Source organism: Syngnathoides biaculeatus, chromosome 14 (assembly GCF_019802595.1).
Source record: "Syngnathoides biaculeatus isolate LvHL_M chromosome 14, ASM1980259v1, whole genome shotgun sequence".
In the NCBI taxonomy this organism is placed as follows: Eukaryota; Metazoa; Chordata; class Actinopteri; order Syngnathiformes; family Syngnathidae; genus Syngnathoides; species Syngnathoides biaculeatus.
The window spans coordinates 2,573,319-2,596,561 of record NC_084653.1 but is presented as its reverse complement, the minus strand read 5'-3'; the positions used below and the strand labels follow the sequence as shown (position 1 = coordinate 2,596,561).

The window sequence follows — 23,243 nt, the reverse complement described above, 5'->3', positions numbered from 1 at the left end:
GTTAATAGGAACTATTCCAAACAAATATGCGTTAATCTAAGATGACACGCTTTGGCGACCCCTAATGGGGCAAGCCGAAAGGAAACAAGAAGATTCCTTTTAAGAGTCACAGTTGTGCAAGATGAAGAGTCTTCTTCATTTAGAGCAGTTAAGAGTGTCAAGGCCCCACATGATGTTAATATTATACAGAGTTCCCTTACCCCTTCGGGGTTCACCGTTATAGACCAGTGCAATGGCAATTGTGCAAAGGGAGTTGTTTACAGTGACAAATCATGCGATAGTCTACAGCAGTGGTTCCCAACCACCGGGACGCGAACCAGTTCTGGTCCGTGGATCAATTAGTACCGGGCCGCTGAGGACACAATAATTAGTTCCGTTGTATTCATTATCTGACTGGGAAAAATCTTTTATTTTGAAAAAATGACCAGATTCTCTTGGTTACATCTCGGTCACTTGAGCACCACAAGATAACAAAAAGAGTAAACAACAAACATCTTTGGAAAGTTTCTTTCATAGGGGAAAAGGTCCCTGAAGAGACAGAAGAAGAGCCTATGCTACTGACCTCAGACTTTGGGAAATCTGAGTTGCCACAAGCGATACAGAGGTGGTAGGCACTGTGGATGTGTGAATTGTGAACACTGGGTAACAGACAAATTAGTCCGCGTGTCTTATTACCTCATCAATTGCTTCATCCTCTTTCTGGACAGCTCTGATGTCTTCTGGAGTGATGATTGGAACTGTTACTAGGGGATTGTCATCATCACCAGAGGAGAGGTGGAGTGCAGCCATCCATGGCACATCCCTCTTGGCCGTCGCCTTGCTCCCCTGCCACATAGTGGAAATTGTCTCTGAAGGCAAAATTTTAGTGCACTCCAAAACATGGTTTGGCAGCTGTACAGGGCAACATGACAGTATGTTGCATCAATGTTGGCCTATATTTTATGATGAAGTGGAAATCTGCAGACTGACTCACCCAGCGATGTGCGACTTTGTTGAGTTTGGCTATGCTTAAAACACAAATAAGGAGGTTATTGTCTGTACACACCGTGATTGTAGGTGTATAGTAGAGATAATCTTGAAATTTGTAGCCAATTGCCCACTTCTATACCAGAAACTCAAGTTTGCCAGAATGTAGATGGGAATTATTTTCCGAAGGCGGGAGTGTTCTGGACCCAAAAGCAATGACGTGGAGTTTATCTCCCTGCTGATGATAAAGCACATCCCCCAGAACTTCATTGGACACGTCAGTGTTTAACACAAAGGGCAAATTAAAATCTGGGTAGGCTAAAATGGGTTGAGTGGTCAACATGTCTACAAGGCAAGAGACAACAGCACTGTGTTCAGGAGTCCACTAGACACATGTATTAGACTGGATTTGAACAGACTTAGTGACTTTCTGTTTGGTTGACGTGTTGTTACCTTTGCCTGGCATCTGGTTAGGCTGACAGGAACCCTCTACGAGCTGAAACACGGGTCTTGCAATTAACCCTTTATGAAGGCTCTGTAATAGCTAAGGAAGCCAAACAGACCTCTTACTTCACTCACATTCTTTGGCTCTTTCTCGTTCAGTTGTAACACCACTTCCAGATCTTTGGGGTCAATCTTAACCCCTTCACTTGTCACTTGGCACCCTACGTATCTCACTTGTCGCCTGAACAGCTCAGATTTCTTTGCACAAAGCTTAATGTCATGTTCTTGCAGGCAACAGAGCACACGCCTCAAGTCCTCCACGCGGTCATGGAAAGATCTGGAAAAACAGAGCACATCATTCAGATAAAGAGAGCAGCATTTTTCCCTCAGGCTATCAAGGAAGCCCTGCTGGGGACTTAGTAAGACCAAAAGTACTGAAGGTGGTCAGGTAACTGGACCCCTCATCAACAAAGCTCTGGTGGAAAGCACTGCCTTGGTCGAGTATCGAGTATGTCCAGCTGGTCTTGAATGCGAGGGAGCAGATGACGGTCTGGGGCTGTTCAATATTTTAACTCCCTAAAGTCAGGGGATGAGGATGGTGAAGTGGACTTTCTTATCCAGCCAAGGGAAATCAGTTTCTGCACATAGTCTTTTACTTCTTTATGAAGAGGTTTTAGGATGGCATTGTAGCGCTTCTGGACCCGTGTCTCATCACTAAGCTTAATTTTGAGCTGCAGGTTTGGTATGCACCCAATGTCAGCATCATCTTTGGGAAAGAAGTCTGACTCTTCATATAACGTGTCTCTGGCGATGTTTTGGTCATCATCTTCAAGGTGGGACAAACCAACAGGTGGATGCCATTTTTCTCTAGTCAGAGCAGAGCAGTTTTGAGCAGAAGGGCAGTTCATTGGCTTTAGGTTGTTTGGGGAATGAGTAATGGGTGTGACCTCACTAATTTCCTCGAGTGTGCCCAAAATGCTTCTCTGTGACAGATAGATGTCATGTCTAGTTATGTTTTGAATAGGAATTTGGGTAAGTTTTGCTGAGCCAGTGGGGAGATGTATTAAAGTGGAAATGAGATATAAACCGTCAGGGCAGTTGTTCTCTGGGCTGGGCTCAAATAAGATCATTCCACCCTGGGCCCATGCTCTGACTCTAGACTTTACCTCACAGATTTGGCCAGCAGGAATTGTTAGTCCTTCCTTTCTCACGCAGTAGGTGGGAGAGGGGTTTCGTCAGGAGCCAAAATCTGGAGGGTAGAAATTTGAGGTTCCACTCTACTTTCATTGACACTCATGGCTTCTTTTAATATGGCAATCATCAATCACCTGTTCATTGCTTTCTTTAATCAACTCTGCAATGACATTGCACCCTAAAACTATACAGTTAACAGAATTCTGTCTGATTGGTACAGGGACTTGTATGTGGGCATGTCCATGGTTCTCAATACATATCTGTAAATCAACATATGCCCACCCATCAAATGCTGCCCATATTTCAAGAGATTGGTTCTGGAATAGGAATGAGTGTGCCTCTTTGATGACAGGAATGCTTTCTATCGCCACGCCCTCCCCACCATGGTCACCTGGGCCCCTGATTCAATAAGCATTTGGATTGGGAACCTATTTATTGCACATGCGACCATCCATTGCTTGTCAATTAGTTGTCCTCCACATTTTCTGAATGTTGGTTGTAATGGTGCAGTTGGATTTACAAGGTTCACAGCTTTGACTGAGTTAACCAGCACTGGAGGCTTGCTACTAGTGGACGTCACAGACAGCCTCACTCCTGTAACCTCTTCTCATTTCCCCATACTTTCCTTTGCAGACAACCCACAGCTCTATGTCCCACTTGTCCACATGTGAAACTTTGAGGGCAATTCTTAATGTTCTCCTGCACACAGTCCTGACATCTGCCTCTGTTTTCAGTTGGCATCTGTGGTCGACTTGAGGGTCTTGAGGAGGGGAAATTCATATTGGTCACATGTTCTGAGTGTTTGACAACGCGGGCAAAGTGTTGGGCCATAGAGGTCACTTGTGCTGTCGGTTCAAGAATAGCGCCCCTGTGACCTTGTAGTTCCAAGTCAATGTTGGTCTGGTTAGTCTGGTTAGTCGCTTTAGTCTTGTCAATCTGTTCAGTTTGGCCAATCTGAGTTGCTTTTACAGACACTGGTCGTGTTTTACTCACTGTACTGAAGTTTTTCAACCGGTCATTCTCTTCACGAGTTGACTTGTTCTCAGAGAAAGTCATTGTTAACTTGCAACTCTGAGAACAAAGGTTTCAAATCACACCTTATATGGTTATTTTTCTCATTTAACCCTTAGAAGAGTGTGTGTAGGACTGTACCTTGGACAAGCTTTTTGTCATAACAAAAATTTGCACCCAGTTGCTGTGAATCAAAATCAACCCTCTGTTTTAGACCCATGATTTGGTAAAAGAGCTCAGAGCTGGTTTTGTCTCTCATGTGGGAGTGGAGAAATAGTTTCAGTTCAATCATGTTAAGGTCATATTTACTAGTCCAGATCTCCCTAAATGTACCAGGTTTAGTTATTTTAAGAATAGTGCAGAGAACCTCGGACACACTAAACCTTTCCAGTATCCCTTGGTCCATCTGCTTACAAAGGATCCTGCATGACATTTCAGAACCAATGTCAGAAATCTGACCACCATAAATTTTAAACTCTCTGCGTGGAAAAAAGCCGCTGCATCAGTGAATTTTACAACCTGTTCACAACACTGGCGGACAGGCTGGCCCGGCCAGAAAGGGCACCTCCGGCACTGTTGGTGATGATTCTGGCTGGTTCAGGAGTGTCTCTGTTTGCTTCTGGTTGAGGTTGGCTGTCACTTTCCATGGGTAGGTACTGCAGGTGGCTGTCCATAGTTTCTGGTATGGAAGTGCTCTGTTGACAGGTTCTGGTGTCCTCTGCCTGGAGGGAAGTAACGTCTTCTCTATCTGGGGTGTTTTGAAGATGATCGAGCATGTCGTCGAGTTGAAGGATTTGGGACATGCCTTTATCTTCCATGACTCAACTTCTCACTTTTTCAGAAGTCAATAATAAAATCAAACAGTTCTAGTTCGGTCAGGGCCACAAGGCTCTTAGCATCTTTTCTTGATCCGCACTGGCAACAGTCTATAGCTTGTTCATGCTCAATGCACGGAGTCTCTTTTTTTATCTTGAAGACTAGCATCTTTAGTCAAGTTGTTGTCACCATCTTGAGCCCCTGTCGTCCTTACTCTCTGGTTGACGCACAGCACTGCAGCCTTCCCAGAAGCTTTGAGCACAGGTTCTCTATGCACCAATTCCCGCTGTCTTCACTAGATAGCAGTGGTGTATCCCGGACGAGCCCCCAATTGCAACCGGCCTCAGACCTAGGGTAATCTAAGTCGGCACAAATGATACACAGGCGGTAGGCACTATGGATCTGTGAACTGTGAGTAACAGACCAATTAGCCCGTGTGTCTTGCTCTGCCACTACAGTTTTCATTAACTGCACATCATCAAAAATATCCATATATTCAACATATCACTAAAACAATATCACACAGTCTTCTTCTTCTTTCGGCTTGTCCCTTTAGGGGTCGCCACAGCGTGTCATCTTAGATGAAGGCATATTTGTTTGTGACAGTTTTTTTTATGCCGGATGCCCTTCGTGACGCAACCCCTCTGCATTTAGCCTGAGAGAGAAGCTTACAGCCCGTGGTATTCCCAGGCGGTCTCCCATCCTAGTACTAACCAGGGCTAAACCCGCTTATCATCTGAGATATGACGAGATCAGGCGTTCTCAGTGTAGCATCGCTGTAAGCCAAAATCACACAGTCCAATATACATTTAGTTCAGATGCCTTAAAAATACAGATCATTAAACGGAAAATCATCCAAAAATATTCTTTAGCATGATGAAAATTCAATAACGTGTGTCAAGTAAGTTGCCATGCCACGAATAGCAATGGAGCAAATTGATAGTAATTGGCCTGTGTGGCTCGGGTTCATATGTTGAGCTGAGCCCTAGAACCAACTCTAAAATTGAACACCAGATGTCACCAAACCAAATTATACTTGATTGGGTCACCAGCATGGCAAAGATTTCTCTGATAAAACGTAGCCTTCCTACTTAGCATCTCACCGCATTGCATACATATACCAAAGTCAGTAACCTTAAAAAAACAATTATTTTTATCTTTTTATTACATACATATATCAAAGTCAGTAACCTTAAGAACCCAATTATTTTCATATCTTTGTATTCACATCTTGTTTTTGAGATAATGACATCAACAGGATACGTTTCAGCAGCTGTTCACACCCTGCAGTTTTCAACGGTTTTTCAATGGCGGAGCACACCTGCCTGCAAGTGACAAACAGGATGTTTGCCGTATCGCTGGGTTGCTGAACAGGAAGCCTGTGATACCCTTGAGTTACCACACAGGATGTTTGCAAGCAACATATCTTATTTTTTTACTGTTTTTCCATTAAACCTTTAGTAAAGAATATGATGCTTTGAAACTGCTTTGTGAAAAGAATATAACCTGTGTATGACTGTCTCTCTCAGAAAAGGCAACACACGATGTGCAACCAACGAGAACAAGCCCGAGAATGAGAATAAGAACGAGAGTGAAACTGAACGCAAGTTTGTGGTTATATTTACAGGATGCACCTGTTGGTTAAAGGGTAAGTGACAGTTGAGTTTGCAGGCGCCTTGCCCGAATTTGAGTGAGCTAAGAGGGGCGTGACAAGTCAACCCAGGGATGGCGAAAGGGGCCCAATAGGATAATAAAGGGGGCCCTTCCCACTAGGCGTATGTACAGCCAAAACCTTCCAGAATATTCCACCAAAAAGCTATAAAAACCTTGGATACGGAAGTTAGAGGCTCTTTGTTCGATTCACGCTGACAAAGAGATGGGACTTTGTATGGGGAGTAATAGTCATGTGGCAAGCTGGCGGGGAGAAGTCTTCGAGCAACTTGGGATGCTTATTTTTGACTTCTCTATCTACTTTTATCATTTATCTCATCCTACTTACCATCAGTATTATCATTTTAATAATTTTTACTTTTATTGATTTATGTTCAATTAACATGGAATTTTGCCTTAACATTGCAAGCGTACCCCATGACTGGCTGGAGTAACTGTCGAGTAATGAATGTTATCTGAACAATTTTTATCATTTTATTAAATACTTAAAACTTCCATTTTCATCTATCTTTGTCATCCTTACATTGAGTTGTCTCATTGTTAGCATTCAACCTCATCAAAGATCGATTGTCAACGACATAAACATCCTCTAGTCGTAAAATTCTATTTTAATCAGTCACGTATTGATAATCTCCGGTTTAAGATAAAACAAATCCGTATGATCCTAACAAGGATTGTTAAATTTACTAGGTCAATGACAAGTGCAATCGATTCATAAGAGATGAAGCTGCTGTAAAAGCGGAGCGATCACTTTGTCACCCTTTTACTCTGTAAGGTTACTCGTTAAGGGCTGATAATTGAGGGCAGATCGGATTGGCTCTGCAAAACTAAAGGCAGTTAGTTCACCTAGGCGAATTCATCTCGACACCGACTTAAGAAGCTCCTGTTCCCCTGCATGCACGGCATTAGAGTCGGCTGGGGTAAAGAGGAGCTTAACCCTTTAACTGGAGAGTCGGTCAGGACATTTCTCACGATTAGTCCTGCGGATAAGCGGAATCTGACAGTGGCAATAATAATCCTTCTGTAGATGTTTGTGTGTGTGTATGTGTGCATTCGTGCGCGTGTGCGTGTGCATGTGTGTGTGGGTGGGTGTGATCAAAGTTAATAATAAAAAGTAAGTGTCATCAAACGGAGTAAATTTGTATCATTTGTCATTAGCTCCAACACAATGTATGAAAGTAATATCGACACTATGCTCCCATTCGCAAATGGATGCCAACATGCTCGAACATACAGATACGCATACCATGTGCATTTTCTGCTGTAACACAGTGAAAAACCAGTGGCGTCAGTTATTACTCAACTCACTGAAACACCAAAACTACTTATCTAAAGCACATCGTGACTGCACAAAATGTCAAGCATAGAACTAACAGTTCAATCAACGATTGTTTTAACATTTTATAGAAATGTTTAAAACTATTAGTTTTGGATACTGTCTGGTTCAATAAGGGTGACATTTAGTTAAAACCGTTTAAAATAAGGAGGAGGCAATCATCACCAGTTTGCCTACATGCAAGGAGAACAGAAGAGAACTGCACCCCACAATTGTCTACCACGCTCTGGAGCAGTTCTCCCCGGCCCCCTAATTTTATTTGCATTTGCAATTACAACATCCCCAAAAGGGGGAAGGACAGCTTATGTCAGACGAGTAAATAGAAAATAACATTCGTAAGTGTTTTAGAATTAGTTAGTATAGCAAAAGTAATTTCGAAATCATCCTCCAGTTTCCCTCCATCAGTCTGGCTCTGTCTGGTCTACTGCAGTGATCCACACAAAGATAGATTCCCACCTCACAGCCATTTAGTCCGCCATCTTATACTCATCTGGTACACCATGGGAAACGCCAATTACATCAATGTATGTTGGGTTCTCTTCTTTCCAGGAAACCCGACTTCTTCTGGAGAGGAGGAAGGGGGGTTTGTGTGCGGAAGCTGCCAATTTGATGTATCTTGCTGTTGACACAAGTGCACGATACTTGAAGTGTCTTTTAAAGAGTCATATAACTTGTTACCACTTGCACCACCACTACACGTCACAAAGTGGCACTAGTGGTTCTGTTTGGAGCACAGTTGCCTTGCACCATGTTGAATTAAGCGCTCCCATTTTATTAGCAGTACCTGTAAGTTTATCACAAGTCAAATTAGCAATTGCAATATAAGTAGAAAGGACTGTTTTTTCTTGAGTAGCTTTGGTAATAGGATACACAGTATTCCACGAAGAACAAGCTTGTTTTGGAGTTACTTTAGTCATTACTTCGAGAAGGCATTTTAATGGGATTTTTGCTTGAATTACTCTTAACAAGGCCTTGGGCCCATACACAAAACACAGCTATAGTTTGCTGCTTTGGCAGCATCTTCCATTAGCAACAGCCAATTATTACTAAGTTGTGTAACCCCTGTTACCATTGAGAGTTTATTATCAACAAAAAAGTTCTTTTAAAGTTTTATCAACATTCTAGAGCTGCAGTTTGTGGAGTCTCTCACAGTTTCCATGGGGACCATTGAGCCGTATAATTCTTGCACAGTAGTCAGTCGTCCAACTGGTCCAGTCTTGTCGTGTTTCCGCTACAAGGGCTTCCCATTTTCCATATCCAGCTGTCAAATACCACTCATACTGTCGACCATAACTTTGTAAGCTGTATACAGAGACCGTTGTGAAGAATTTAAGTTGGAGGTGGGGCTGCATCAGGGATCCGCACTGAGCCCCTTCCTGTTTGCGGTAGTAATGGATAGGTTGACAGATGAGGTTAGACTGGAATCCCCTTGGACTATGATGTTCGCAGATGATATTGTGATGTGCAGTGAAAGCAGGAAGCAGGTGGAGGAACAATTAGAAAGATGGAGGCATGCACTGGAAAGGAGAGGGATGAAGATTAGCTGAAGTAAAACAGAACATATGTGCATGACATGAATGTGAGGGGCGCAGATGGAAGATTGAAGCTCCAGGGGGAAGAGATAGCAAGGGTGGACGACTTCAAATACTTGGGGTCAACAATACAGAGCAATGGAGAGTGTGGTGAGGAAGCGAAGAAACGGTTCCAAGCGGGGTGGAACAGTTGGCGGAAGGTGTCTGGTGTTCTATGTGACAGAAGAGTGTCCGCTAGGATGAAGGCCAAAGTTTACAAAACAGTGGTGAGGCCGGCCGGATTGGAGATGGTGGCTCTGAAGAAACAACAGGAAGCAGAACTGGAGGCAGCAGAAATGAAGATGCTCAGGTTCTCGCTTGGTGTGAACGGGTTGGATAGGATTAGAAATGAGCTCATTAGAGGGACAGCCAAAGTTGGATGTTTTGGAGACATGGTTAGAGAGCAGACTGGAATGTTTGGACATGTTCAAAGGCGAGAGAGTGAGTATGCTGGTAGAAGGGTGCTTAGGATGGAGCTGCCAGGCAAAAGAGCGAGAGGAAGACCAAAGAAAAGGTTGATGGATGTGGTGAGGGAGGACTTGAGGACAGTGGGTGTTAGAGAGGAGGATGCACAAGATAGGCTTAGATGGAAAAAGATGACACACTTTGGCGACCCCTAACGGAACAAGCCGAAAGAAAAAGATGAAGATACAGAGAGATCTTTGTCAAAAATTTACCAGTCACCTAATTTAATCTTGGACCATTGCAGGACAAAAGTTGAGACTTCATTTTTAGGGAGGCAAACTACAGTTTCTATGTCCATGGTATTGTACCCTGCAATACCATCTATTTTTTTAATGCAGAAAGAGAAATTTCCATATTTTGGATAGTCTCTGTCGTCTTGCAAAAGCATCGGATATTCACTTTGGTCACTGTCACTATTACGGATAAGCCCGCGATTTACTGTGTTGTTGTATCGCATGACTGTGTCATTGTTTTTGTCATCGCTGGTTGGCTCAGTTACCCTGGTTCCTATATTCGCTATTTTCCACACAGACCATATATGCCAGGCAATTATTATCATCACTAGAATGTGTTTTTTTTTTAAATAGATTAGGCTTGTTGTCTGTGCTGACATAAATCCCATTTTGCAATGTTGCACTTTTATTTTGCGACATTTTTTTTGTTCTTGAATTGGACTTTGCTGTGCATATCAAGTTGAATGCCATTTTGTAAAATATTATTTTGTGGTATACACTGAGCTCTTCCTAAAAAGGTTGAGTAGTCACCTCCTTAGGTGATTTGTTTGCCAATGCATTACCCAAAGTAATATCGTCAGTGTCTGTAGTATGTGCCACATATTTGCATATTGCAATTTGTTGTGGTATCTGAACAGCATTCAATCAGTTGTTTAAATGTTCAGCATGTGTGACAGGTTTCCCTGTAGATGTTATCATTTTCCTCTATTTTTCCAGTATTGCTCAAATATATGGCACATAGAAAAAGCATACTGACTCAGTATAAATTGTGACAGCTCTTCCTGCCATGATTCTGAACGCCTCTGTCAATGCAACAAGTTCAGCCGCCTGTGCAGAATAATGAGAAGGAAGTGGCTTTGGCTTTAACACAGTCTCTTGTGTCAAGACTGCATAACCCGATTCTCATTGTTTTTTGAAGAGCCATTCACAAAAAGGATAACTCCCGTTTGTAAGGGTTGGTCTTTTAAATATGGCTTGCATTTTATAATTTGTTCTGCCAGTTCTTGACAGTCATGTTGATCACGTCCTACAAGTTTCTCCCTTTAAGTTTATTATCCACACTGGTTTGAGTTCAAAGCTATTGAGAATCTACCGGTTGCCAATTTAACAAACACCTTCCCGTTTGTTCTTACACAACCCAGAAGGGCTTCTCTGCATGCTGTCTTACGTGCCCCGGTGTCACACAAAAAGGTCATTTGCTTTCCGTTAATCATCAATGTAATTCGGGTTGAACATTATCTAATGTTAAAATGTCCTGCAGGTTTAGCACTTCCTCTTTTTCTGTGTCATCCATAGTTTGAGTGTTAAATTGTTGCAACACTGTTTCCTGCTGGGAAGCAGACTGACCTAGTCATGCGGTCGTTGCCAATTTGTTTTTGTTTGTTGTTTTCACGAGAAATATGTCCCTTTTCACCACAACACCAGCAAATAAATCTCTTTTATTAAAATCATGTCCCCTCGTACCTCTTCCTCGATTTCCCCGATTGTTGAAATTATTGCATAAAGCCCCATAAATTTCCCTCTACTCTGTTAGAAAAGTATCAGCTTTCTTTTTGTTATTTTGCTACACCCGCTCAGCATGTAATGCTTGGTTAATGTATTGTTCAAAGTTGCCGGTTGGTTTGTCCACCCAATGACTGTCTCTCCACTGTCTGATGGAAATATTCGAATGAGCATGGAGGGCATTTTTTAATTGCTCTTGTTAAACACATCCCGGAGGATGGTCTTCAGGAATGCCGCTGTTGGCCTTAAAGCATGTGATCATTCTGATTTGATAATCTTGGAAAGTTTTGTTGTCTCTTTGTTTTATCTTCCTATAGTAGTATAATTTGTCTTTTGCCGGTATTTTAACAGAGTGCGGTCTATTAATTCTCGCACACTATTTCTTAATTCCCCACTGTTATGAGGGAGTATTTCATGATTCCCTTTACATTTTGCCAATCGCCTTGAAGCGCTGTCATCCAAATTTGTTGTACCTCAGCCCCATTAAGGTAGGCTGCTTAAGGGTAGAACATTTTTCCCCATGTCTTGGACCACCCAATTTTTCCTTTTAACCTTGTTTCGCTCTCATCTACTCCTTTATATTGTGGGGGAGGAGAAAGGGGTAACAACAAGTAAAATTGCAGGATGGCAAGACAGTTATAGAAGAGAGTGTCTTACTGGTAACCACCCTCTGCAGTTAAAAATGTAAGTTAATTTTTTTCTCTTAAAGAATTCTGTCATACCTTTGTGTAAAATACATAATTTATTCATTCCTTGTTGCCTCAAGTATTTAATTGAAAATGTTACCTGTTATGAAATTATCCAAGCAAACTTTACAATGTTTCTTTGTTGGATCAGGAAGAAATCCAGCTCGGTTGATCCTCGACAAGCATAGGTTCCGTTTTTCTGTCAACAGTCACTTGGTTTTACTTCCCCGGTTGACAACAACCTCTGGAATATCAAAATACTACTTCTTTGTTTGCCCAGATTCAACGCGGTTAGTACAGCCCCAAACTACGCATGTGTGGCCCATATTATCGGACGGAAGCTTGCATTGTTGACATAGACGCTTCCCTTGCTTCAGACACACAAAATGGCAGACAAGGGACTCCTGGGACTGTGGTGACGTCATCGGAAACCTATCCATTCACAGAGAGCGGCACAGGAGTGCCATCTCCTGACAACTTAGCCAAATAACTACAATCACAATGAAAAGTGGCAGGCACTGTCAGAAAGTAGTTATCATCTTTAAAATATGGGGGGTGTCTGTTTATTATAAACTTTTGATGAGAGGAGGTTTCTGAACCCTCTACACCTACAACCTCCATGAAAAAGAAAGTTATCAACCACACCAAAGCACACACCCTTAACTTGCGCCTTTTTGAGGAGCTTTGTGAGGAGATGGCTGCAGAGCACACACAGCTTTCTCTTATTCACAGTAAGGGAAAGGTGGACTTGCTGGCTAGTTTTCTATTCACATTTTTGTTTATTTATTTAATTATTACATTATTATTCCTTCTTTATGTTCATTATATTTGATATTCAATACAAATATCACCTGCCCGCACAGCTCTGAGGAACCCAGCCGAGAATGCGTTACTCAGTCGCGTGCTCGCATAAAGCGCTCCGGTTCGACTGTGACTAAAGCAGCACTGCTTGGCTCTGTTATAAGCCACACTGGCTGGCTTCGATGAGCTGCGATGGCTCATCTCCACCGTGGGAGTTGATCGGACAGGATGTGGTTGGGCCGCAATCGGCTATCATCTGAATATGGCTCGAAACAATAGTGTTATATTGCCCTGAGGGCTCGAAACAATAGTGTCATATTGCCCCGGTAACTTCACTCGGTTGTGTGGTGTTGTCCTTTTCAAAAAGAACTTCAGTTGTCAGAAGGGGCATCGGAAAAATGCGAATATCTCTGTTGTTCGGCTTCCGTAGTAGCAGGCAAAGCGCGTTTTCAATGGCGGAAGTGGCGATGACGTCAAGGACGCTCACTTTTTTTTCCGTATAGATATTGAAGTGAATACTGTTATATGTATTTTTCATTACAATATCTATTTTAGAATGTTTTAATGGGATGACACCCGGGCTTTAACATCAAACGTGAGTAATTACACGACCGGCAAAACCTATGTTTCGTTTGCAACGAGGACCGTGAGTATTTAGTTGGAAGTCGGGCAAGTAGAAACGGCAACTTAAACTTGCTTATAGGCCCAGATCACCTTAGCTTAGCTGGCTAACAACGAGATGCGTTTGTGATCAAATCGTGTTGTTGAATAAACATCGAACGTAAATAACTTCATAACTTATACGACGTGGGCCCTGAGGACTTATAAGAAATTTAACAAGTCTTATCTTGGTACATCTTAATTCCCAAATTGGTGCGTATCATTCGCATTGAAGCTGATCGGCCCAAGTTAGCCTAGTACGCTAACAACATGACCTACGAAGAGTATACAACGAGGTCCAAACATCGAACGTGGACTCAACCTTCAACTACTAGAGTGAGGGCCATTGTGGTTTGCATCCCTTCCATCTACATAGCCTTTAAATCGCCATATTCTTTATATTTTCACACAGGTAGTATGTGATTTGTGTACCTTATGTGCTGACTGTGTTTATTTGATTACTTTTTTCGGACTTTAACTTTCACAAAGATTAAGTAGTATTTGAATTTTGTATCTTATGTGCTGACTTTGTTTATTTGATTGCTTGTTTTGACTATTTACTATGACAGGAAAAACTCAGGAGTTAGTTGAGATGATTAGGAGAAAGGTTGATGTATTGTGCATCTGAGACAGTAAGAGTAAGGCAAGAAGTTTTGGAGCGGGGTTTAATTTTACCATGGAGTAGATGGGAAGAGAAATGGAGTAGGGGTTATTTTAAAGGAAGAGCTGGTTAAGAATGACTTGGAGGTGAAAAAAGTATCAGATCGAGTGATGAGGCTGAAATTTTAAATTGAGAGTATTGTGTATAATGTGATTAGCGGCTATGCCCCAGAGGTAGGATGTGACCTCAAGTTGAAAGAGAAATTCTGGAAGGAACTAGACAAAGTAGTCCTGAGCATCCCAGAGAGGGAGAGAGAGTTGTGATTGGTGTAGATTTCAACGGACATGTTGGCGAAGGAAACAGGGGCGATGAAGAAGTGATGGGTAAGTCAGATGGTGGTGGACTTCGCAAAAAAGGATGGAATTGGCAATGGTGAAAACTTATTTCCAGAAGAGACAGGAACATAGAGTGCCCTACAAGAGCGGTGGTAGAAGCACGCAGGTGGATTATATTGTGTGCAGACGATGTAATTTGAAGGAGGTTACTGATTGTAAGGGAGTGGTGGCGGAGAGTGTAGATCGACAGCATCGGATGGTGGTGTCTAGGATGACTCTGGTAGTGGGTAGGAAGATTAAGAAGACAAAGGTAGAGCAGAGAATCAGGTGGTGGAAGTTGAGAAAGGAAGAATGTTGTGTGGCCTTTTGGAAAGCGGTGACACAGGCTCCAGATGGACAGGAAGAGCTCCCGGAAGATTGGAATACGACTGCCAAAGTACTCAGAGAGGCAGGCAGGAGAGTACTTGGGGTGCCTTCTGGTAGGAAAGGGGAGAAGCAGACTTGGTGGTGGACCCCCAAGATACAGGAAGTCATCCAAGGAAAGAGATTAGCGAAGAAGAAGTGGGACACGGAGAGAACTGAGGAGAGGCACAAGGATTACATTGACAACGTAGGGCAAAGATAGAGGTGGCGAAGGCTAAACAAGAAGCATATGATGACAGGTACACCAGGTTGCATCCGAAAGAAGGAGAAAAGGATCTCTACAGGTTGGCCAGACAGGGATAGAGATGGGAAGGATGTGCAGCAAGTAAAGGTGATTAAGGATAGCGATGGAAATATTTTGACTGGTCCCAGTAGTGTTCTAAGTAGATGGAAAGAGTACTTTGAGAAGTTAATGAATGAAGAGAATGGGAGAGAAGGTAGAGTTGAAGAGGCAAGCGTGAATGATGAGGAAGAGGCAATGATTAGTAAGGGGAAAGTTAGAAAGGCACTGAACAGAATGAAAAATGGAAAGACAGTTGATCCTGGTGACATACCAGTGGAGGTATGTAAACAATTTGGAGAGATGGCTGTGGGATTTTTGACCAACTTATTCAATAGAATACTAGCGGGAGAGAAGATACCAGAAGAATGAAGGAAAATTGTGCTCGTACCCATTTTTACGAACAAAGGAGATGTTCAGAGCTGTGGAAACTACAGAGGAATAAAGATGATGAGCCACACAATGAAGTTATGAGAAAGAGTAGTGGAGTTTAGACTCAGGACAGAAGTATCTGCGAGCAACAGTATGATTTCATGCCTGAAAAGAGTACCACATTATTTGCCCTGAGGATGCTCGTGGAAAAGTATAGAGAAGCTCAGAAGGAGCTACATTGTGTCTTTGTAGACCTAGAGAAAGCCCATGACAGAGTACCAAGAGAGAAACTGTGGTACTGCATGCGCAAGTCTGGTGTGGCAGAGAAATATGTTAGAATAGTACAGGACATGTATGAGGGCAGCAGAACAGTGGTGAGATGTGCCGTAGATGTGTCAGAAGAATTTAAGTTGGAGGTGGGACTGCATCAGGGATCCGCGCTGAGCCCCTTCCTCTTTGCGGTTGTAATGGATAGGCTGACAGAGGCGGTTAGACTGGAACCCTTTGGACTATGATGTTCGCAGATGATATTGTGATCTGCAGTGAAAGCAGGAAGCAGGTGGAGGAACAATTAGAAAGATGGAGGCATGCACTGGAAAGGAGAGGAATGAAGATTATCCAAAGTAAAACAGAATATATGTGCATGACATGAATGTGAGGGGCAGAGATGGAAGAATGAAGCTCCAGGGAGAAGAGATAGCGACGGTGGACGACTTGAAATACTTGGGGTCAACAATACAGAGCAATGGAGAGTGTGGCAAGGAAGTGAAGAAACAGGTGCAAGCGGGGTGGAACAGCTGGCGGAAGGTGTCTGGTGTTCTATGTGACAGAAGAGTCTCTGCTAGGATGAAGGGCAAAGTTTACAAAACAGTGGTGAGGCCATGATGTACGGATTAGAGACGGTGGCACTAAAGAAACAACAGGAAGCAGAACTGGAGGTGGCAGAAATGAAGATGTTGAGATTCTCGCTCGGAGTGACCAGGTTGGATAGGATTAGAAATGAGCTCATTAGAGGGACAGCCAAAGTTCGATGTTTTGCTGACAAGGTTAGAGAGAGCAGACTTTGATGGTTTGGACATGTTCAGAGGCGAGACAGTGAGTATATTGGTGGTAGGGTCCTGAGGATGGAGCTGCTAGGCAAAAGAGCGAGACGAAGACCAAAGAGAAGGTTTATGGATGTGGTGAGGGAAGACATGAGGGCAGTTGGGGTTAGAGAGGAAGATGCAGGAGATAGGCTAGGATGGCAAAGGAAGACACGCTGTGGCGACCCCTAACGGGACAAGCCAAAAGGAAAAGAAGATATTACCCAGTGAATGCAGCCCTATGGGGGACAAGCCAGTGCATCTAGAGGCCGGTCCCAATCACAGACAAATGCATAGCATTACGTCTGGAAACTTCAAACTTTGCCAAACAAATACTCACATTCATCTAAATAATCCCAGTATTGGTCGTGGTCTGTGTGAACAACGTCCGCCCCCGGCACCATTAGCCTGCAGGACATCGTTGGAAATTCAGCTTCTGTGAGTCAAAGATGAAGAAGAGGAGGAAAGCAGATTCTGTGCCAGAAAGAGAAGAAGGCACAGAGCCTACAACTGAGTTGAGGGGCTTTGATTATTGGGACTATGATAGGGAACGCTCAGGGGTTGGTTACATGATGATTTGGAGAAAGGATGATAGTTTGTGCATCCAAGAGAGGGAAAGGGAGTAAGACTAGAAGTTTAGGGGCAGGGTTTAAAATATTTTACCATGGAGTACATAGGAAGAGAAATCGAGTAGGGGTTATTTTAAAGGAAGAGCTGGCTAAGAATGTCTTGAAGGTGAAAAGAATATCAGATCGAGTCAAACTTCAAACGTGTTATGTGTTTTTTGATGCTGAAATGCAAATTTCTACCAAGAAACTGCGATGTGAGACCACTTAATTCTAGGTGCTACTGACCATAAAATTTGATGTAGCTGGCATAGACTACACCAAATCCATGACCCTAGTGAGGATAAGCAGTATGGAACTAAATGAATGAATGAATGAATGAATGAATAAAAATACCTATGTCACTCAAAATTGCACCAAAGAGCCACTAATGGAACAAAAGCACTCAGTTGTTATATCACGTTGGAGTGGCAACAAATGTTGATTGTGTCACTGTGTGTTGTGTCACTGACATGTTTTCGCCATGGCGAAAAAAAGCCAGAAAACTGAATGGGTGAAAACCAGTTTAATGGTAGAGCTCCACAATTTAATACTACAGAGTTCTTAGTCTTTACACTTTTCCAGCAATTACGGCATCTTCAGATATTGAAAACATTTAGAATCAGATTTCTGAATTCACTTTACAAGATTTTTATAACTGCTGCAGCACTTATGAGGATAAGTGGTTAAAAAAAAGGATGGATGCAAGGATTGCTAAATGTGCTCTCTATTTGAATAATAAAAACAGACAGTGTTGCTCAACACCATGAAACAGGGGTTTATTTCACTGGAGGAAACAATCCTCAGAACAGGTTGTGTGGTTTAGATAAGCAAGCATGGTGTCAACTCAGCACCTTGCTCAAGTGGGGAAAAAAAACCCCAAATCAATAAATGATTAATCATCAGTTTAAGGTGGCCAAGACCACCGTGGACAAGCATTAAAATGGTGGGATTACTGCAAGGAGAAATTCACTTGATTTGCTTGCATTGGGTGTTAGAGAGCTTCAACGATAATCCAGATAAATGAGTGAGAAATGTGCTCAAGAATTTAACACTTAACTGATGGATAGCGAAGGGCTGCGTGTGTTTCTTTATGTATGCACCTGCATGATGTCAAACTGGGCATTCATTTGATGACACGTAAGATGATAATTTGATCACGCTAGCGCATTGCTGGTGGAGCAACTGGTTAGAGCATTGGCCTCACAGTTCTGAGGACCGGGGTTCAATCCCGGCCCCACCTGTGTGGAGTTTGCATGTTCTTCTGTGCCTGTGTGGGTTTATTCCAACCACTCTGGTATATTATTTGGACTAATATTGTTTGGACTGAGAAACATTTCTGCTTTATATCTATATGCCCTAAATTCTAAAATACAAGCATTCCAAAATATTTTCCATCTGTCTGTTTTGGCCTGCTAAATCCACTAATCTACTACTGTGAAACAGTACCTATGACAAGATCAAGGCAAATCACTGTTGTTGCACCCACAGTCAAAGTAAGCCAATTTTTGCTCGATAGCTATACATTTTGTATGAAATGTGTCACCCTTTGGAACATGTCACTTCCCTTGACTTCCCACATGAGCGCCACTGAAATGAGAGAGAAGGATTTCATAACTGCCACAGGAAATCGAGCAGAAGCTCAAGCAAAAGGCTATGGAGTGGTGCAGGCATCTTATGTATTTATTCACTCTCATGATTCCCTTGAGTGACACTCTAGTGAAGCCCTTCGTTAAAATGTATTTATGACTGCATATTATTGAGCTAAAACTGAAGAAAAAGCCCGAGTGAATGATTAAATTACTTTTGTATAGTGCTTTTCTCCTGCTAAACGCTTTTACTCAAAACGCTGTACAACATTCATCATTCATTCATTTACCAAGTGATTAATGATGATAGCATTTGTTCCCATGGAACCCATTCACCAGACATTTGTTCAAGGATACTTTGACAGGGCTAAAGGAATTAGGGAATTAATCTGCAATCTATGACTTGAGAGACAATGACTGTAATACCAGGGTGTTGGCCTTACAGTTCTGAGGATTGGGATTCAAATCCCAGCTCCGCCTGTGTGGAGTTTGGACTTTTCTTCCCGTACTGTGTGGGTTTTCTCCGGGCACTCTGGTTTCCTCCCACATTCCAAAAACATGCATTAATTGGAGATTCTAAATTCCCCCCTGGGGTGATCGTGAGTGTGACTCTTGTCTGTGTCTGTGTGCTCTGCAATTATCTGATAACCATTTGGTGTACCCTGCCTTCTGATCGATGATAGCTGGATTGGCTTTCAGCACTCCCGCAACCATTGTGAGGATTAGCGGCTGAGAAAATGAATTGATGAATAGACTCTAACACCTGAGCCAAGTTTGTATACAAAAGATGGATATGCTTCAAGAAATGGTGTTTCAACATGTATGTATCCATTCATAATGCCATAGACTCAAAATCCTTTTCACTGTCACAGATGATATGAACCCTATCACAAGTAACTTTGGGCGACAGGCAAGTTAGACCTTAAATTCTGAGTAACAGATTTTCTCTCAATGGTTTAATAAGATTTGCAATTCCTAATAATTTGTTCAAATAGAGCAGGGTGTAAACATATGGCCCGCAAGGAGGTTCGATCAGGCCCGCAAGATAATTTAAATGTGAAAAATGCATAAAAGACATGGAGTAAGGCCAGCATGGTGGCTCAGCTGGTAAAGCATTGGCCTCAGAGTTCTGAGGTCCCGGGTTCAATCCCAGACCTTCCTGTGTGAAGTTTGCATGCTCTCCCCATGCCTGCGTAGGTTTCCTCCGGGCACTCCGGTTTCCTCCCACATTCCAAAACATGCAACATTAATTGGACACTCTAAATTGCCCTTGGTGTGATTGTGAGTGCAGCTGTTTGTCTCAATGTGCCCTGTGATTGGCTGGCAACCAGTTCAGGTTGTACCCGTCTCCTGCCCGTTAGGTTAGGTTAGGTGAACTTGAGAATTTTCAGTTTTTCACTTACCTTTCACAGTTAAAACCAAAATCCAGCTAGAAATAATTGATTTGCAATGTGATGCAGATTTGAAGGGCAAATTTACCTCCGTGGGACTGGAAACATTTCATCAGTATCTATTCCCAGGGTAGTGTGGTAGGGTAGTTCCCTTTGTGAACAATTTTTCTCAGTAATGAATATCAATAAAACAAAAATGCGTTCAAGGCTCACAAACAACAACTTAAATGACATTCTGAAAGTGACAGCTAGTCAGGACATGGCACCTGGTATTGATGCACTTGTACAGGCCAAAAGATGCCAAGTATCAGGAACAAAAAATTCCAGACTACACTAATGCATTTAAAATGCTGACTTAGATAATGTTTGCATTGAAAAAATACAGCTCAATGAAGATGAATCCTTTCTATGGTGATTAAAAAAATGTGTAATTTGATGTTAGTCAGCAACTTCACTACAAAAAAGTATGGTGGAATTCTACTGATCATGCAATTCCGTGAATTTTCAGTATATATTGTATATGTATCTGTGTTTCATGTATGAAGTTTATACATTTAGAGGACCTGTGATTATTTTCTTCTTTACACATTTACGAGCACTCTCCTTAGTTTGTAAGGTGTAGTCAGGGATTAAATTTAGAATTTATATGCACATGTGTAAATGGTTTAAATATTACTGTCTTTATAAATCTCCTTTAATCTTAAAAGTGTATGACTATATTTTTCAATACCAATTACTTGTTAAAGTAAAGCCCACTTGACATCTACCGAGGCCGTATGTGGCCCACAATGTGAAATAAGTTTGACAACCCTGAATTAGAGTCTCATACTTGGTTATGATGGAAAGAACCAGTTTACTTACAAGGATGTAGACCAGGTGAATTTTGTGATGCTTATTTTGCCCACAAATAACTATTTGTGCTTATGTCTGCTAATGGAGGGAGCAGTGTCCAACTTGCCCCATTCGTCCTAAATCATTTGCCCCTTCTCATCCAATCTGGATAGTAGAGAGGATACTGATAGTGTGCATAGAGTGCAGATATTGTAAGTATTGGTACTGTTTTCTGCAACACCTGACCACAATGAGCGAGTTGTATAATGCCTGGGCTTGTCACGGATAAGGTTGCAAGTTGGACCCGTATGCAGAGACGAGAGAGAGTGCAGCAAGTGCAAGAATGTTTATTTTTACAAGGCTGTTTCGAAGCAAACAAGATACTCTGATTGCTCGATCCAGGGCCACCAGAGCTCCAAGGACGATCAGACTGACAGAGTGGGAGTCCAGATTGTCAGAGGGCAGCGGGAGATGACCACAGGTTTCTTTCAGGTCTCCAAGGTCTCTCACTCAATCATTTACACAGACACACATGCTCCTTTTTTTTCTTTTCTTTTCTGTTACAGCAGTTTTATTTGATGTTCTTGTATTGTATCTATTTGTTATTGGCGTACTAAAGTATTGTTTAACACGGAATTTAAGTGCGCAACCCGAGTCCGTCCTCACATATTTCCCACGGAATTTGTCAGACTCCGCCGTCCATCAGCTTGCCATTGATTAGTATCCACAAGGCTTCTACACAGTGCCTTCGTGTAGACTGCGAGAGTGCCTTTGCGCAGATTTTATGTTCCTACACAGTGCCTTCATGTAGACTGAAACAGTGTCTTTGCGCAGATTTTGTTAACACTCACTTGTTCAAACCCCACAAGGAAAATGATTCTTACCAAGACATCTTCTTGACCCTCGTATTTCCATCAACCCTCTGATCCCAGTTTGAAAGATTGAGGATCAGTCCCTTAACGGACCTGTGTTGCTGTGGCCACGGTCTTCCTGGAGGTCGACTCTGAAACTGGGATCCTCAGGTAAGTTGGAATCTGGCTCGAAAGACCAAGTAAATGTTGGGTTTAAACCCAACCGCTGGATGAATTATGCAAATGAAGGGACAAAAGAGGTCTTCAATTTGGCACTAGAGGAGAAACGGTTTTGACTAACCAGCTGCAACCCCAACACACATTCTAAGTCAGCCTTACCAATGTCTCCCTTTTTATTAGTTTCACAAAACAAAGGGTCAAAAGATTACAAAAAATGGAGGAAAGGATGGCAGTACCTACACAAAGACAAATATGAAAGTAAACATTTCTGTCTGAATAAACCTGCTAAAGGTCAGCAGGTTTCTGATTTACAGCATGTTTATCGTGTTGAGGTATATCTGCTTGAAGTCAGCAAGGGGGTTGCGTCAGGAAGTGTAGCTACCATCAGTGTCAGTTATAATACTCAAGTTAATTTTGTTGTTTATTTATTTATTTGAATTAAGGAGTGAATTAGAGTAAAGAAGAATTTATGTTATTTTGAGAAAACAATTACTTTTGTTAGTTCACGTTTATGTAGCTGAACCTTGTTCACCAATGTTGTTGGTGTCAGGACGCTTATTTTGGGGCACTTCCTGCACAAACAGTATATCAGTGGCGAAGATTCGACGGGAGGTAGAAAGAGAGAAGCAAGAAGAATAACTCCGTTTGGTCAGAAGGTCAATGAGGTGTTCTTTTACTTGTGTTTTGTCATTTATTTAGAGGCCCCATAGCTCAGTGGTTAGAGCACTGGTTTGGTAAACCAGAGGTTGTGGGTTCATATCCCACTGGGGCCTCCACTCTCTGAGAAGGGTTGCATCAGGAAGGGCATCCGGCGTTTAAAAAAAAAAAAAAATTGTGCGAAACATATATGTGCGTTCATCAGAGATGACACTCTCTGACAAGCCGAAAGGAGTTTTGTCATTTATTTGTGTAATATGAATTTTAATGTGTATGTATTTTGTTTTGTATATAGTTCTTACGGCATCTATGCCATCTTTGGAATATTTGACATTTTGGCATCAAAGCATCTAGGCATGTCGGAATATAATCTTGTTGACGTGCTAATAAAGGGGTGTGAAAAAGAGCAACTTGTCCGGAGTGACCGAACGGCAGTTACAGTAAGAACTCACATCAACCTGGCTGTGACAACTCATTCGGCTCGAAGTAAGAATTCATACCAGCCCGGCTGTAAGAACGTAACCTGCTCGGCATTGAGAACTCATTCAGCTCAAAGTGAGAACTCAGCCTCCACGACGTAAGGTGGAAGGTCAAGTGAGAGCTCATCTGCCTGAAGTGGAACGACGACGTGTGCACCTACCTCAATCTTCCCAACGTCAGGACGAAGTGTGCATCTGCTTCAACCTGCC

General features: G+C 42.3%; 1 non-coding gene and 1 pseudogene across 1 annotated transcript; one reads left to right on the top strand and one right to left on the bottom strand.

Moving 5' to 3' along the window:
• Positions 1-5,096: 5,096 nt before the first annotated feature.
• LOC133512788 (5S ribosomal RNA) lies at positions 5,097-5,215 on the bottom strand (annotated as a pseudogene).
• Positions 5,216-22,597: 17,382 nt separating this feature from the next.
• Positions 22,598-22,670, top strand: trnat-ggu (transfer RNA threonine (anticodon GGU)). The gene has a single exon. It is a non-coding gene; the product is annotated as a tRNA-Thr (tRNA).
• The last annotated feature ends 573 nt before the right edge of the window (positions 22,671-23,243 follow it).